The 5,971-nt window shown below is 38.8% G+C and overlaps 1 long non-coding RNA gene across 1 annotated transcript; it reads right to left on the bottom strand.

Moving 5' to 3' along the window:
* Positions 1-647: 647 nt before the first annotated feature.
* Positions 648-3,104, bottom strand: LOC128417538 (uncharacterized). Its single transcript, XR_008331489.1, has 2 exons — positions 2,185-3,104; positions 648-2,127 (listed from the first exon to the last, which is right to left on the bottom strand). It is a non-coding gene; the product is annotated as an uncharacterized LOC128417538 (long non-coding RNA).
* Between the last annotated feature and the right edge of the window lie 2,867 nt (positions 3,105-5,971).

Below are 5,971 nucleotides of genomic sequence, written 5' to 3'. Positions count from 1 at the left end.
AAGAAGCTGTATTCAAAACTATTTAGCATCTGCTTACAAATGCAAAACCAAACTTAGTATAACATTAAAAGGAGACCAGCAATAACTACATTTCCTTGAAGAATCAAGCTGTTCTTTGATACAACTTCAGCAGTGAATGCTGGTTCCATCTGTTGGTTTCATGTGCAGTTGGTGCTTCTTCCCAAATACTTACTAGGCCTGTCAGGTAACAACCCAGTGTGGACAAGTTTACTGCTTGCGCATTAGTAAAACACGTTAAAGGCTCCTCACTTCATCCTCCAAGCTTCAATTTATTATAATCTCCAGTTTCTGCATTGACACACTCACCCTTAACAGCACATCCAAGTGACTGTTGCCCCACTGGCATCAGTACCGTCAAACAAGAACCTACTCAAAACCTACCTGGGCTGCTTCTAGCATAAGAACATAGTAGCAACCAAAGGCCTACTTAATCCAGCATCCTTTTCTCGCAATGGCTGCCCTCGAGCAGGACAGGAGTGTGACAACATTCTACCTACTTGCGATTACCAGAAGCTGGTACTTTTAAGTTCACTTTTTTGAACTATGATCCCCACCCCCCCAAGTTTCTATATTTGATATAGTGGTCTGATGGTGCTTTTAGGAAATAATCAGAACACACAATGAGGAACTAGAAAGAGGTATTTGTATTGGTAAAAATGCATTGATCATTGATATAAGCAACAGTGCCTTCAATTTGCCTTTGGAACCTAGTTTCATTCCCACCTCCAGCCACATTTTTACTCCGAGAAAGGTCACGTTGTGTGGCATTTCCAGTGTATGTTCCCAGCAGTCCCTCTGCTACCACTTAATCATGTTGACAGAACACACAATGTTGGCAGCTGATGTTCCTTTCCCTTTTTCCATGCATTACAGCAAAAATACAGCACCTGCTGATGGCATCAAATGCAATTATTTTCATCATTATTGTTACTTTTAAAAAGTAGCTAAATTACAACTACAGTGCATCACAATGTTATTAACCTGTAAAAAGAGAGCTGGTTGCCATCACTGGTTTTTTCCTTATTCAATATATTTATTGCTTGTATCTATTGATCTGATTTAATAAATGACATTTGACAGATTGTTAAAAGAGTCTGCTTTCTTTGTAAAGGGCTAATCAGTGTCACCTACAAGTCTACATATTGTTTACCCTTGTTGCATTATTTTTATTCAGTTCATGACCATGGGGTCCATGTCTGCGACCTAGAGTACAGTGCCATTAACATACCAGACCTCCACAATTTGTGATTCAGTTCAAAAAAATAACATTCAATGCAGTGTTTATCTGACTATTCAAAGATTTAGAAAGGAGCGAGATGTTAATGTTTGCTTCAGAAAACTGGACAAGTATGATGAATGATAAGGGCCTCAGATTGTATCAAGTGCAGCCCAGGAACAGCAACGTTAAGCTGCAGCATTTGTAAGGGGGAAGACTAACTCCTGTGTGATAGTATTTCTTTCAAAATACCAAAACACAGAATCCGAAACCATGTATAGTCTGTTGGTGTCTGTCAATTATGCTACATTTTGGGCAAGAGACAATTTCACATAGTCCCACTCCTCGAATCTAGAATCTCCACCCTTTTCTTTCAAGGTTATGTGGAGTGAACATGCAAAATATTCCAAGTTAAGTACATGTAGGGTACTTAAAAAGTACTTTCCCTACATGTTTACAGATTATTCTACTGGTTAAGAACAGTTTTTAAAATGTGGATGTACCAGAGTTTATATTCCTTCCATTTCACCTCAGTGCAAAAAAAAAAAGTTAAATAAAAAAATGCACATACATTTATTTCATTAAGACTAACTGCCATCATTAAAAAACCAAAACATTTAACAATGATCCAGAAACAGCAATACAATAGAACTGCTATTGTCCAAATTTACAAATCTGAATCCAGAAATTTACTCAATCTACCTTCTCAGTGCAACTCTATGTTAACATCATTTGCCATTTTATCCAGTATTTTTAAGCTTATCCGCTTTAGATATACACCACACTGGAAAAGCAAAGTTGTATTTTATTTTACAAGCTGATATTGTAGGGAAACTCTGAGTTTTGCCATCAATGTATTGAACATTTATGTATGGGATTTATCCTAACCACTTCATTTCCTGGCATCAATGTATTGAACATTTATGTATGGGATTTATCCTAACCACTTCATTTCCTGGCATGATCAATTATAAGTTCCCCTGCCATACACTCTAGGAGATGCAAGACTACCTGCCCTTATTTTATAAAACCCAGAAGAATTCCTTTAGCTTTTGAAGGTTTGAGATATACTAGAATAGACCCTTTTCGTTTGATTGGGAAAAGCTTGAATTCAGAGCTTCAAGTCTCACAATAAAATAAAATAAAACGGAATGTTTGCACCATTGTTTCAGTTCACTGTTCCATAAGGAGGAGGAGTGTGTAGTCATAGCTTACTTAATATACAGTATTGCATATAAAAATGTATTTTGGGTAAGGATAAATGTGGTGATTGGTGACTGGTGAGTCTTCTGCCACAAAAGCATCACCTGTGAACAGTATGGGTTTTCTGTTGTATACCTTGTAATCTCTGTTGAGACAAGCCAAAACCAATTAAGCAATTAGAATAACTTAAGACAATAAAATAAATGGAGGCAGCTATGTTGGTTCTTAGAAAAAACCCAAATAGCAACAGTACCAGACCTTTATAAGGACCAAATTAAAAACTTAAAAACAAACCCCAAAGCAATGTGCTGGCTTTTGAGTTTTTAAGAATTACTACATACTGTATCTGTTTTCTGGGCTTGTAAAGTCAGAGGAAGAGTGCTGTTTGGGTTTCAAAAAAAACCCAAGAGGAGGGCAAGGGAGGAAAGAAAATTGTTTCAGTCGAGAGGCTAGGAGATGCTCTGGCTGCAATACATTAGAGTTAAATGGTGATTCAGTAAGCACTTTGCATACTAAGTAGTTCAAATTTTGCCAAGTGTAAAAATTCAAAGGATGCTCCAAGTTAGACGGGGACCAAAAATATTTGAAAAAAATAAAACTCAATGCCCACTGTCCTTTCGAAAAATATATACCAGCCATTATTCAAATTGTCCCTGCCTTACAAGGAAGACCTAAATAAAAAATGAGATAACCCTTATATTAGCAAATCTGGAGAGGAGGTGGGCAAAGCACTCTTATGTTGCTGCTGTTGCTGCTGCTGCTGGTAGTTTCCATGGGAGAGCAACCAGAATGGTCAAAGTCCTGCTGGATCCCTGTGTGCAGGGTGAGAATTAGGAAGCAGATCCCTTCCCCTGTTACTGTTAAGAAAACAAAAACATTTATATTTCCTTCCTATTGTGGTCAATGGCATGAAATTAACTAGACCGGATCTGCAGTTTAAGGCCCATTTTGGTGAGGTGTCAGGGGAAAAAGGGGGTTTAGGACCCTGCAGAACCTAGAGACGCTCCCCCCATCCTGTCCTGGCCCCCATAACTTGTGAAACACCACCACTGGGATATCTATGTCACATACTAGGGGCTCTCAGGTGCCAGGAATGTGTTCCTAAAAAGAAAGAAAGGAAATGGAAATAAAAGTTATTACACTAACTATCAGATACATACTTGAATAATAAATCTGTAATAGGCCATAATCATTAAGGATATTACAGCTTAAGCCAAACACATTTTGACAGAGGTGGTCTAAATATAACAAACAAAGCAGAACAATTCAATTGGCTTTATAGTATATGAGACCTCAAATGAGAGCAAGACCTTCAAAGGAGAAGCAAACCCCCTTGATTAACAACCAACCAAATTATTGTTCACAAGGATAGCCATTGTCTTGACATAATCAGGCTACACTTTCTGGAACAGACAATGAAGAGGAACACATTTATTATGGCACAAGACTATAGTCCATCAAAGAGTACGCCAAAATAATGGTGTTAGTCTTTAAAGTGATGTTTATCTGAGCAAAAAATATACACCTTCATTTCACTCTTGGAGTCTGAACTGGAGGGGTCTGAACTGGACCAGGAACGAGACTTGTAGCTAATGGAAGACTTGTAGCTAATGGAAGGGGTTGTAGCTAATGGAAGATGTCAACAGCACCTGTGAAAATCACAAATTCCATGCTAGGGATCATTAGGAAAGGAAATGAAAATAAATCTGCTGATATCATAATGCTGTTATACAAATCGATAGTGCAACAGCTTTTGGAATACTGTGTACCATTCTGGTTAGCCCACTTCAAAAAGGATATTGTGGCGCTCAAAAAGCTTCAGAAAGTGGCAACCAAAATGAGAGCAACCCCTGCTACATGGAAAGGTTGCAGAGTTTGGAACTTTAATTAGAGAAAAGACCAGTAAGAAGTGACAGGATGAAGTTTACCAAATTATGTATAACATGGAGAAAATGGGTAGGTAAAAGTTTTTCTCCGTCTCTCATAACACTAAAACGCATGAACATGTATCTGAATTTTGGAAGGTTCAGAACAGATAAAAGAAAAGATAAAATATGAAACTGACTCCCATGGGAGGCAGTGATGGCCACCAGCTTGGCTGGCTTTAAATGAGGCTTAGCCATTGGGGCTAGTGGCCATGAATTTGTCTGTGTTCTACCTCCTCTGTCAAGAGGCAGTATGCTTCTAAATACCAGTTGCTGGGAATCGCTGGTGGGCAGAGTGCTGTTGCTCATGTCCAGTTTGCAGACTTCCTACAGGCATCTGGCTGGTCACTGTAAGAACAAGATGGTGGACTACACAGGTCAGTGGTGTGGTCCAGCAGCCTCTCTCTATGTTCTTAAGGTGCCATGACACTTTTTGTTGTTTTCACTACTCCTCTGGAAATTATGAAAAATGCTTCCCAGAGGCTTTGCTTGTTTAGCTCTAGGTGAGAATGAAATCCTCCCCCACCCTTTTAAAACGGCTCCCCCCCCCCGAGCATTACAGAAAAAAATCAAAACATTCAGTACTATGCAATAAAATAACCAACATATAGAAGCCAGCATGAGAACCAATTATAGTCTCTTTTTAACTGTCACATCTTGTGACCTCGAAAAATACCACTTTGAATCTGTAGAAAGAAGGTAAATCTGTATGGTTGTATCCTGGGAAAGTTTACATTGATGGAAACAGAGATGAAAAATAATTTGGTTGGTTGTTAATAAAAGAGATTTGAAGCCAAAGTCAAGAGCTAAAGCCTACAGAATGGTTGCACTATGTTTCTTTCTATATTAAGGCCACTGATTAAGACCTCTGTGTCAAAGTGCGTTTGGCTTATGATGGGATATTATGAACTTACTATTGTAGTTAGTTATCTGATAGTTATTTTTACTGTATTTTTGATCCTTTTTTAAAATACAGGCTTCTCCTTATCTGATTTTGGTCACTAGGTTTTGTATTAAGGATCGTTTTGTCTGCAGTTCTCTGTATTTTGTGAGTTTTGTCCTGCCAGTGGATCTTGTGCTCCACCAACGGAGCAGTAGTCATACCATTTCCTGTGGCCCCTCAACTGGCTTTGCAATTGCTCCTTTTGATCGGGGTAGGCAGACTTCAGGATCTACCAGCCAGAGTCTGCTGCAAAAGATATAAATTTAGGATTAACTAATTCTGATTCCAGAAGTGCCAGAACTGGATGTTGTGCACAGTCCTTCCACACAAAAAACACATTCTTGGTTAGTCTAAGTTTTTATCATTAGGGTATTATATGGGGCAGAGGTGGGTCATTTGTTTGTTGCTTTGGGAAGTCAGAAATCACAGCAAATCACCCACAGATCTGCTAGTAGATCCAGATCTACTTTCTGTCTACCCTTGACTTTCCAGGTCTCTCCCATCATTATTTATTTATTGGCGCCGCACGTATACAGTCACATGCAAGTCAAACAAACATATGTGGGGACTTGCCTGTATTGTTACTCAGCGGCTGGAGGGCCTGCCCTTCTCCTTAAAACAACATCTTCGGCAAAACTGTGCAGAATTATACTACTCAGAAAG

This window comes from Podarcis raffonei, chromosome 7 (genome assembly GCF_027172205.1).
Source record: "Podarcis raffonei isolate rPodRaf1 chromosome 7, rPodRaf1.pri, whole genome shotgun sequence".
NCBI classification, from domain to species: domain Eukaryota; kingdom Metazoa; phylum Chordata; class Lepidosauria; order Squamata; family Lacertidae; genus Podarcis; species Podarcis raffonei.
This window is presented reverse-complemented; position numbering and strand designations above follow the sequence as displayed.